This window comes from Papio anubis, chromosome 3, assembly GCF_008728515.1.
Source record: "Papio anubis isolate 15944 chromosome 3, Panubis1.0, whole genome shotgun sequence".
Classification (NCBI taxonomy): Eukaryota; Metazoa; Chordata; class Mammalia; order Primates; family Cercopithecidae; genus Papio; species Papio anubis.
Genome location: NC_044978.1, coordinates 159,169,102 through 159,181,961, shown reverse-complemented (window position 1 = coordinate 159,181,961; position 12,860 = coordinate 159,169,102). Strand labels below are relative to the sequence as shown.

The 12,860-nt window shown below is 35.7% G+C and overlaps 1 pseudogene; it reads left to right on the top strand.

Moving 5' to 3' along the window:
- The first annotated feature begins 5,187 nt into the window (after positions 1-5,187).
- On the top strand, positions 5,188-6,501 carry LOC101018189 (annotated as a pseudogene).
- The last annotated feature ends 6,359 nt before the right edge of the window (positions 6,502-12,860 follow it).

Below are 12,860 nucleotides of genomic sequence, written 5' to 3'. Positions count from 1 at the left end.
CTTGCCTAGCCATGCTGCTAGTACATAGAGCAGCAGGACAGTTGAGATTTTGACTTACGTAACCCTTTATTTCATTGTTCACTTGGCGTAATGCAGATCTGTCACCAAAATAGTGTGTGAAGTGTTACATAAATTATCTCTAGCATAGTAAGTAAAATATAAATAGGTATATCGTAGAGTGAAGTTTTATCATAAAGTATTAGTATTGTTTCTAAATTTTAAAGGGTGGATTATAAATTTAAATTGGGAATTACTTATAATCATTATTCAAAATTTAAATTAGTTTTCTCCAATCCCTAATAGAAACTTCAAATCCATTGGATCATCAGCAATACTTTCATTATAACATTACAGCATGAACTATGTGATGGGAGAGTTTTAAATTTTACTTAAATTTACTTTTAAATAAACTAAAACTTTAATAAATAGTGGTTATGATAGAAACAATCCACAAATTATTTCTGTTACCAATGAATATGGTTTGTTAATCTTTCTTTTTTTGTCTTTACTCTGTTTGCTTCCTTTTTCACAGATCCCTTTAGCTTTCGTTAACTTTTTAGGAATCCATAAAATACTAGGAAGAAACAAAGGCTATATAAGAAAGAGGTCAACTTTACACCTGTCACTATGTCTCAGCAAATGCCTGTCACCAGTACTGATAAAAAGAAAAAATAAGTTCACAATTAGTCTCTTTATCAAGAACAGAAATAATGACTCCCTCTGATGCCCTCTTTAAAAATGTAGCCTGAGGAAATACAGTCAGGACAAGCCCACTATGGCTGAGAAGTCCTTCCACTGATTATGAAACAATAGTGCCTCAGATTCACTAATATACAAGAGGCACTTATCCTTGGCACCCAGTGATCTTTGTCAAAATGTCTAGGTGTAATTGTATCTTATGATCAATGGTGTTTAGAATATAATTTGAAGTGCTTTTTACTTTTTTACTTTTTAATTGTTGTGGGTACATAATAGGTATATCTAATTATGAGGTACATGATATGTTTTGATACAGTCATCAAAATGTGAAATAAATACATTGTTAAGAATGGGGTATCCATTCTTCCAAGAATTTATCCATGGACTTGCAAACATCCAATTACACTCTTTAATTTATTTTAAAATGTATAGTTATTATTGACTATAGTCACTCTGTTGTGCTATCAGATAGTAGGTCTTACTCATTCTTTTTATTTTGTTGTACCCATTAATTATCCCTACCTCTTCACCACCTCCCACTATCCTTCCTAGCCCCTGGTAGCCATCCTTCTGTGTTCTCTGTCCGTGAGTTAAACTGTTTTGATTTTTAGATCCCACTAATAAGTGACAACATGCAATGCTTGTTTCTCTGTACCTGGCTTATTTTACTTATAATGATTTCCAGTTTCATTCATGCTGTTGCAAGTGGCTGGATCTCATTCTTTTTTATGGCTGAATAGCACTCTACTGTGTATGTGTACCACATTTTCTTTATCTACTTTTCTATTGACGGCCACTTAGATTGCTTCCAAATCTTAGCTATTGTTAACAATGTTGCAACAAACATAGGAGAGCAGATTATCTCTTCAATATACTGACTTCCTTTCTTTTGGGTATATACCCAGCAGTGGGAGTGCTGGATCATATGGTAGCTCAATACCCATCTGACAAGAGATTAATAACCAGAATATATAAGGAGCTCAAACAACTCTATAGGAAAAATCTAATAATCCAATCAAAAGATGGGAAAATGATTAGAATAGACATTTCTCAAAAGAATAAATGAGTTAGGTTTTTTTTTTTAATCATTTTGTGATAAATATTTGTATTGCATTTTGCAGATTTAAATACAGAATGTTCTTACATAAATATTTGCTAAATAACATTTTGGTAAGATATAAAAAAATGTACTGGAACACTAGGCATTGAATACCAAAAAGTCTTCTACAAGGGAGATACTTACTTGAAGAAGTTTTCTAGGATATGCCTTATTTCATTTTGAAAATTTGTTGGCCCATTCATTATGACTGCGGGTTTGTCATAAATAGCTCTTATTGAGATCACTTGGACTCGGGAAGGGGAACATCACACACTGGGGCCTATCATGGGGAGGGGGGAGGGGGGAGGGATTGCATTGGGAGTTATACCTGATGTAAATGAAGAGTTGATGGGTGCTGACGAGTTGATGGGTGCAGCACACCAACATGGCACAAGTATACATATGTAACAAACCTGCACGTTATGCACATGTACCCTAGAACTCAAAGTATAATAATAAAAAAAAAAAAAAGAAAATTTGTTGGCAAGCAACAGACACATGAAAAAATGCTCATCATCACTAGTTAGCAGAGAAATGCAAATCAAAACCACAATGAGATACCATCTCACACCAGTTAGAATGACAATCATTAAAAAGTCGAAACAACAGGTGCTGGAGAGGATGTGGAGAAACAGGAACACTTTTACACTGTTGGTGGAAGTGTAAACTAGTTCAACCATTGTGGAAGACAGTGTGGTGATTCCTCAAGGATCTAGAACTAGAAATACCATTTGACCCAGCCATCCCATTACTGGGTATATACCCAGAGGATTATAAATCATGCTGCTATAAAGACACATGCACACATATGTTTATTGCGGCACTATTCACAATAGCAAAGACTTGGAACCAACCCAAATGTCCATCAATGATAGACTGGATTAAGAAAATGTGGCACATATACACCATGGAATAGTATGAAGCCATAAAAAAGGATGAGTTCATGTCCTGTGTAGGGACATAGATGAAGCTAGAAACCATAATTCTGAGCAAAGTATCACAAGGACAGAAAACCAAACACTGCATGTTCTCACTCATAGATGGGAATTTAACAACGAGAACACTTGACGTAGGGTAGGGAACATCACACACCGGGGGCTGTCATGGGGTGGTGGGGAGGGGGGAAGGATAACATTAGGAGAAATACCTCATGTAAATGACGAGTTAATGGATGCAGCAAACCAATACAGCACATGTATACATACGTAACAAACCTGCACATTGTGCACATGTACCCTAGAACTTAAAGTATAATAATAAAAAAGAAAATTTCTTGGCAAACATTAACATATGTTTATGCAGAGTGTCTGTATTTCCTTCTATGTATCCTGCTGTTTGGCAGTGAGATAGAACCAGAGAACGTGGCGGTCATACATATTCTAATGTGTTTTTTTAGTTTTTGTCTCTATAGAGAAATGTTTTCTCGATGCACATTAAATCCTGGAATTGCTTTGAAAGTTTTTCAGTTACTTTGCCTGAGTTTTGAGCAAACTCCCTTTACTCTTGTGTAAATTCAGATGAAGAAAGTCATGTTAGAGGGGCCATGAAAGAATATGGGCAGCATTGATTATTGAGTCTGAAAATAAGAGTGCCAAGGTGCCAAGGTTTCTTATGCTTAATGAGGCCATGGGTCACACATTTTGAAGATTATTGATATTTAGAACTGTAAAATGGTGTGTGGTAAAAGTGGAATGAACTAGATTTTCATGGTGATTTACATTTGTTTATATAATCTTTGCACTGTGCAGTCTTACAGTAAGAAACTCATATACCCTTTAATGTCAGTAAAGACGCAAGCCTTATAGTAGAAATAGTGCAATAATTATAACTGACCTTGATTTCAAGGAGTCCAAGAAATATTATTGTACCTTAGTGGCAAATATTATCACCCTATTTATGCAAATTTTACTCTATCTCCAGATTTTCTGAGGCTCAAATCTAAGGAAATTAGCAATGGATAAGTGCTTAAATAAAGTATGAATGGAGTTATGCCTGTTTTCCTTTTCTACTATGGATCTCGGGTGGAAGAAAAAAACTTATGACTGGCAATGTGGACTTACTGTTTTAGGATTAATATTTTTTCAGAATCGTTTCTACTGTAAATCTGTGTGTTGAGAAACTTTTTTCCCTGAATCTCAAAAGATACAAGTGAGCAATTCTCACTGTGAAATTGGATTAAAACAGGGCATTGACTTGTACTTTATGTATTTTTCTCTTTATATATTTTGAAACCTGTATTAATTGAATATTTTTAAATGTGTATATCAATTACATGTAAATGTACATGCACACACGATACACACAATTTTATTTGCACCTTAGTGAAATCATTTTGTTTTTCTTGACTTTTTACACTTTTATAGCAATGTTATTGTAATTAAGTGAAGCTAATTGTGTTAGAACAATTCACCAGTTACTAATCTTGAAAGTTAACTTAAGGCAACTTAAAAGCACAATGAGCCAGTAGAAACATTTTAAGTTCGGTTCAGTGGATTTAATTATATAGAAAACCAATTATTAACTTTTAATTTAAAGGTATTTCTAAGTATCTTCCTGTCTTCTCTAGAAATACATTTCTGAATATTTATTTTCGAAACATTGCTGATATGATGATTACGAATTATTCTCCTTTTTACTATGAGCAACTGGATGCTGATGGATTGGAAAATCTAGAGGGAATGAATAAATTCTTAGATATATACGACTTACCAAGATTGATCCATGAAGAAATCCAGAACCTGAAAACACCAATAACAAGTAACAAGATTAAAGCCATAATAAAGTCTCCCAGTAAAGCAAAGCCTGGGACCCGATGGCTTCATTGCCCAACCATTTCGAGAAGAACTAATATCAATCCTATTCAAACTATTCTGAAAAATAGAGGAGGAGTGAATTTAACATCCCTTCATGATAAAATTCAACATCCCTTCACGATACAAAATTAAAAAAAAAAAAAAAAACCCTCAGAAAAACAAGGCATAGAAGGAACCTACCTCAACACAATAAAAACCATATATAACAGACTAACCGAAAGCCTTTCCCCTAAGATCTGGAACACGACAAGGAGGCCCATTATCATTACTCTATTAAACATATTATTGGAAGTTCTAGCTAGAGCAATCAGATAAGAGAAATAAATAAAAGACATCCAAACTGGAAAAGAAGAAATCAAGTTATCTTTGTTTGCAGATGATATGATCTTATATTTGGGAAAAACAGAAGACTCCACTGAAAAGCTATTAGAACTAATTAACAAATTCAGTAAAGTTACAGGGTACAAAATCAGCATACAAAAATAAGTAGCATTTCTACATCCCCACATTGAACAATCTGAAAAAGAAATAAAGAAGTAATCTTATTTACAATAACCACAAATAAAAGTAAATGCCTAGGAATTAAATTAACCAAAGAAGTGAAAGATCTCTATAATAAAAACTATAACACACTCACAGCTCCCTCCCCAAGATGGCTGCTGAAGACAAGCTACGGCTGCCGTGGCTCCCTAAGCTGTTCAAAATTGACAAACAGCTTCTGGATGAAGTAGAAGTAGCTACTGAACCTGTCAGTTCCTGGATAGTCCAGGAGAAGGTGTTCAAGGGCCTGGACCTCCTTGAGAAGGCTGCCAAAATGTTACCAAAGCTTGACTCATTCATCCAAAATGAAGATTTGTAAGAGATTGCTTCCACCGACCTGAAGTGCCTGTTGGTGCCCTCACCATGAAGCAAGTCGACCCCAGCAAGCATCTAGATCATTTGCAGCGGGCTCCAAAACACTTTATAAACTACTTTACTCAGTGCCATTACTCTCATGTGGCAGAGTTTGAGCTGCCCCAAACTGAGAACAACTCAGCTGAAAATCACACTGCTAATTCCTCCATGGCTTATCCTAGCCTCATTTCTATGGCATCTCAAAGACAGGCTAAAATAGAGACATACAAGCAGAAGAAGGAGTTGGAGCATAGGTTGTCTGCAATGAAATCTACTGCAGAAAGTGGTCAATCAGATGATGGACGTGTTCGTGAATATTATGTTCTTCACCTTCAGAATTGGTTTGGTATCAGCTTAGAAGAGATTGAGAGCATTGACCAGGAAATAAAGATCCTAAGAGAAAGAGACTCTTCAAGAGAGCCCTCAATTTCTAACACATCTCACCTGGAGAGGCCTCCCGTGAAACCCTTCATTCTCACCAGGAACATGTCCAAGCCAAAGTATTTGGAGCTGGTTATTCAAGTCTGGCAACTATGATGGTGACTGACTGTTATGAACAACATTGGAAATATGGAATGGAGTGTTACCAAATCAGGAAATAGCCATGGCAACATCAGAGGAATTCAGAAAAGCAACTCAGCAACAGGAAAATCAAGAAGAAAAGGAGGAAGAGAGTGACGAAATAAACACTCTGCAGGGCTTGGGAATGGGATGACTGGAAGGACATCCATCCTAGGGTCAATGGCAACCAACAGAACATGGGCTGATCTTCCCACAACGTGACAGGACTGCAGGGTGCACACCTCCCTGGTCAAGGAAAACCATGCAGTCTTCCCCTCCCCGGGCTCCCACTTCAGCTGTGTACAATGAAGTCAAAGATGCTAAATCTTACTTTGCATTCAATAAACTGTCAAGTGATTTAAAGATGATAATAATAAATAAGTAAATAATAAAACACTCATGAAAGAAATTGAAGACACACAAAAAATGAAAAGATATTCCATGTTAATGGATTGGAAGAATCAATATTGTTAAAATGTCCATACCACCCAAAACAATCTACAGAATCAATGCAATCCTTATCAAAATACCAATGATATTCTTCACACAAATATAAAAAAAAATCCCAAAATTTAAATGAAACCACAAACAACTCAGAATAGACAAAGCTATTCTGAGACAAAGAACAAAACTGGAGGAATCACATTACCTAATTTCAAATTATACTACAGAACTATATTAACCCAAACAGCGTGGTGCTGGCACAAAAACAGACACAGAGACCAATGGAATAGAATAGAGAACTCAGAAACGAAGCCACAAACCTACAGTGAACTCATTTTAAATAAAGGTCCCAAAAACGTACACTGAGGAAAAGACAATTTCTGCAATAAATGGTTTTGTGAAAACTGTGCATCCATAAGCAGAAGAATGAAACTAGACCCCTATGTCTCACCATATACAAAAATCAAATGAAAATGAATTAAAGCCTTAAATTTAAGACTTCAAAGTGAAACTACTACAAGAAAACATTGAGAAAATTCTCCAGGACATTGGTCTGGAGCAAAGATTTATTGAATAATACCCTATAAGCACAGGCAACCAAAGCAAAAATAGACAAATGGAATCACATTAAGCTAAAAAGCTTCCGCATAGCAAAGAAAACAATCAACAAAGTGAAGAGACAACCCATAAAATGGGAGAAAACATTTGCAAACTACCCATCTGACAAGGGACTAACAACCAGAATGTGTAAGGAGCTCAAACAATTTTATAGGAAAAATCTAATAATCCAATAAAAAATAGACAAAAGTTATGAATAGACATTTCTTAAAAGAAGACATACAAATGATAAACAAGTGTATGAAAAGGTGCTCAATATCATTGATCATGAGAGAAATGCAAATTGAAACTACAGTGATATTATCTCACCCAGTTAAAATGGCTTATATCCAAAAGACAGGTAATAACAAATGTTGGAGTTGATATGAGGAAAATGGAACCCTCAAACACTGTTGGTGAAAATGTCAATTAGTACAACCACTACAGAGAACGCTTTGGAGCTTCCTCAAAAATCTAGAAATAGAGCTACCATAAGATCCAGCAATCACACTGCTAGGTATGTACCCAAAAGAAGGTAAATCAAAATATTCCAGAGATATCTACATTTCTATGTTTATTGAAGAACTATTTACAATAGTCACAATTTGGAAGCAATCTAAGTGTCCATCAATAGACAAATGGATAAAGAAAATGTGGTACATACACACAATGAAGTACTATACAGTCATGAAAAAGAATGAGATCCTGTCATTTGTGACAACGTGGATGGAACTAGATGTCATTGTGTTAAGTCATATAAGCCAGGCACAGAAAGACAAACTTGCACATTCAACCTTATTTGTGAGAGCTAAAAATTAAAACAATTGAACTCATGGAGATAGAGAGTAGAAGGATGAATATCAGAGGCTAGAAAGGGTAGTGGAGTGTTGGGGGGAAAGTGGGGACAGTTAATGGGTTCAGTAAAATAGTTAGAAAGAATAAGACCTAATATTTGCTAGGACAACAGAATGACTATAGTAAATAATAATTTAATCTTATGTTTTAAAATAACTGTAAGAGTATAATTGGATTGTTTGTAACACAAAGTATAAACACTTGAGGGGAAAGATATTCCATTTACCATGATGTAATTATTATGCGTTGCATGCCTGTATCAAAGTATCTCATAAATATACATACCTACTATGTACCCATAAAATATAAAAATTAAAAAATTAAAAATTACTCTGCTTTTAGCTTAATTGCAACTTATATTTCAAATCTCAGGTTTACAAATATTGTAGAATAAAGGAAGCTATTATTCATAGCTCTACCCAATTTATAACTAAATTTTTGCCATAGCTAAAGATAATATTTACAAATACACGTTCACTGAATGTAGAAGTCAGAAAATATCCTAGACTTATACATTGTTTATTATTGAATGACCTATATTTCTTATAGAAATCACCAGCAGTAGATGACTGGGGATTTAAGGTTTCAAAATCATGTCAGCAAGCCAAGGGCAGTAGACTTTTTAATTATAATGTATTACTTCAATATCCTAAATGCCAACTCCAGAGACCCCTAACTTCCAGCTTGTTCATGATTTTGGCAGCATTAAGTAGTATAACAGCTTTCAAATATGATGTTAAGTCACAACGGTGGGTTGAGGAAGAAATGAGGAGGAATTACAGCTGGGTTCCCGGAAATTTTGCATAACATGATACTCTTCTTAGTATGTACGATTGAGTTATTTATGGGTTACATGAGATGCTTTAAAATAGGCTTGCAATGCATAACAATCACATTATGGTAAATGAGGTATCTGTCTCCACAAACATTCACTTCACTAGTGAAAAGCAGTGAATGTCAGTTATGCAGGTCAATATTCTCTCTGAGGTATGTCACAGTGAGGGAAAGCAAGTTTGAGAACTGCTTGTGTCATGGAAAGGTCCTTTCTCTCAATGGTCTTGTTTAATCAGCCATCTATTGCACATATTTTGGATGTGCGTATTATTTGCGTAAATTATACTATGGTCCAAATTCTGCATTAAATGAACTGTGAGATTTTTGAATACTTTGTAATCTCTGTGCTTGTTTCCTCTTTGTGTAATAACAAAGTTAACTCAGGTGATAAGAATTATCAGGCTAGAAGGGCCTTCACTGTCTAAGCAACTCAATCGGCTGCTTCAGCGCTTCGAGAGCCTCCTTTATTTTCCTATTCTTTCTCTTATATATAGTTAATTTTCCTGAAAAAATATAGGCTTATAATTTTTACTGAAAAATTAATTCCTGCTTTTTACTGTCCAACGTATGTTTAGTCTTAGGGAGAGTGTGTTTAATGAGTTTAAAAAAATTCATCCTTTGATATCATCATAAGCAGCAAGATTGGGAAAGCAGGAAAAGTACAATCATATTCCTCTATTGATGCCTACAAATGAGAGTGATACACTCAAAGCATTAAGGAACCAGAAGGGTAAGGCATTGCCCAATCAGGATAGAAGCCTACCAATTCAAGAACCCATTGGCCAGAGTACTCTTTGGGTGCCGAATGACCAAATGCCAGCTCTAATTTCAAAAATTCAATGTTAATGCTTTTACACAAGCCAAGTATGTGGATGATTATGTTTACAGTGTAGCTTTTACTTAGTGCTAAACAATTACATCTTTTGCTCTGTTTATATTAAGCTGAAACTCCATGGCAATCAAGTTATCTTCATAAGGAGCCCTAATTACTTTACATAGCAACATTTTGGTTTTGAGTATGACTTCACCAATAAATAGGTGCCTTCGCTTGAGGCAAGATGCTAAATAGAAAACCTGCCATGAACTTTGCGATCATCATCAATGGCAATTTAATGAGTTTTTGATAGAGCATAATATCTGATGAATTGTCTGCTCTCAGAATAGTCATTTCATAGATTAGACGGCAGGCTAAAGCTAGAGAAATGACTAAAGTTTTTAAGGACTTTGTGCTTACTCTACTAATTATTATTGAAAGTTTTAAAATTTTATTTTATTTTTTCACTTTTTAATTTAAGACTTATGCCCCTTTATGAGAGTTTCCATCAGATACGTACACCTCTTTTACGTTGTACAAAAATCAATATACAATTTGGAAATTGCCTTTTAATGTATTCATCAGGCTCTCATGCATGCCAAAAGCACATCATTAGTGCATATTGAAAGGAAAAGAAAATAATTTTGCCTCTGCATTGGTTCATGTTTTCTTAATTCACAATTATATTTAACCTCTTAAGAAACTAATTCAGGCATGCTGAAATAAAGCTCATCAACGTAGCCACAGCATAAAAAAAAAAAATCCTAATGAAGCTTGGATCAGAAGGTATTTGAGGGTGAACGCTTACAATGATTTAAGGTTTAAAGATAGGGAAACTGCAGTTGATACTACAATTTTCAAACATGCTAGATTTGACAGATATTTTACAATTTGAGCAGTTTGAGCAAATTACCAATTCAGAGACTTAAAGTATTGAATTCCTATTACGGGCAATGAAGTCAAACCGTGGGAGCAGGGTGTCTCTGCTTTTCCAGGGTGCTATTTGTTGGGTCATCTAGACCTCTGGTTTCAAAAGACAGCCCTCAAGCCAGATGCATAAGAATGGTCTGGTGTATTTATTAAAGATAGGAATTCCTGAACTCCACTCAAAATTGACAGGCGAGAAATAATTAGGTGGGTTCTAGATGTTAGTATTTTTTTATTTTTATTTTTTCTGATACAGAGTTTTGCTCTTGTTGCCCAGGCTGGAGTGCAATGGTGTCATCTCAGCTCACCACAACCTCCCGGTTCAAGCGATTCCCCCGTCAGCTTCCTGAGTAGCTGGGATTACAGGTGCCAGCCACCATGCCTGGCTAATTTTTGTGTTTTTAGTAGAGATGGGGATTTCACCACGTTGGCCAGGGTGGTCTCGAACTCCTGACCTCAGGTGATCTGCCCGCCTCTGCCTCCTAAAGTGATGTAAGTATTTTTAATGAACTTCTCCACTTAATGCTGTCCTAGATGCAATGTACTATCATTCTCACAAAATTCCACATGATATATTTCAGCCTCATTTTGATATTTAATAAGAGGGAAAGAGAAAGGTAGAGAGTGACAAAATTGCTTTATCGTAATGGGTGCACAATGTACAGACACAAAGCTTCCTGCCAAATGAGCTTTTCTCAGAGCTCTGCACCATTTCTTCTGGCACCATTACTCTTCCTTGCCATCATTTGTTACCTTTTGGTGAACTCTTTCTGTGATTTGAGAGGACACAGGTGCCCCAAACCTGGAGAGCAGCCTTTGACAGTTTTCAGCTGTTTTGCTATTTGTAGTGAGCATTAGAATTTTCCAGACCCCTTAGCTACTCTTTGCTTGACAAATAACACAATAAAGAAGATTGATATCAAGGTCTTTTAGATAATTGAGCAGGAAGAAGCTTCAGGAGCTATATGTTAGCTCTACTATGTTTGTCAACAGTTGAGTTAAATGATCCACTAGTCATTTAAAACAAATGACTCTAAATTTATTTTAACACCAGTGCTGATAATAGTATTAAGCATTGGCTTAGCTTAGCACTCTGAATAGACTTTAAATCTTTCATAGTACATGATTGCTAATCACAGCAAGAACATTTGGAAAACGGATAAAGAGAAAAGGATCCAAGTTATACTCACCCTAACACTAGTAGGTCCCTAATAAATAACTGTGAACGGAAAGAAAGAGAAAGGAAAATGGAAAGTAGAAATGAAGGAAAGGAGGAAATAAATTATAAACCTCTTTATAAGCATCTGTGTTTCTAAAACAATAAATCTTGTGTGTTTACCTACAAGAATCTGCTAAACATGTTTAGTTCTAATAGTTACTTAATATAACATTTAGGGATAAAATAGCAATACATAAAAAATAGGATTTTCAAAATAGTTTCTTAAATGTACGCCGTGAAATGTGATTTTGAACAAGCCATACATTTTTAAAATCCTGTCTATGCCACTTTTATATCTATTGTGTGACCTAATGCAACAGCGAAGGTACAGCTGCTAATATTCCCTGTGCTGCTTTTTGTTACTAATATTCTCTCATGGGCCTTTGTGCTTTGCCTTTTCTATTGTTCGAAGTAGAAAAGTAATATCTAGATAATAATATTTTACTTTGGCGGAGCGCTGTGGCTCACATCTGTAATCCCAGTCCTGTGGGAGGCCGAGGTGGACGGATAACAAGGTCTGCAGTTTGAGACCAGCCTGGCCAACATGGTGAAACCCTGTCTTTACAAAAATACAAAATTATCTGGGCCTAGTGGCATGTGCCTGTGATCCCAGCTACTCGGGAGGCTGAGGCGGAAGAATCGCTTGAACCCAGGAGGCAGAGGTTGCAGTGAGCCGAGATCATGCCACTGTACTCCAGCCTGGGTGACAGAGTGAGATTCTGTCTCAAAAAAAAAAAAAAAAACTTTTGGAAGAAGGAAAAATTAAATTTGGAAGCAGATGCTAAGGGTTTGAGCCTCAGTGCTCTCAATTACTGGTTTTGAGATTTGGGTAACTCTCTTAAATGCCCCATACCTAAATCCACTCTTTGCTAACATGGGAATAAAAATACATTTGTTATATTCTTTAGAAAGTGAGGAGACATTCTGAAGAGAGTACTCTGAAAGCTGTTCGCAGATTGTAAACCACTGTTCAATTGCACTTGTTATTCTAATCTTTCAACACAACTTCTTGCCTTTGGTTGGGATTCTGGATGTTCTAACTTAGCATAGTGTCAACATACAGTTCAGCTCTAATGACAAGAAAATCCAATTCTTACAGAGAAA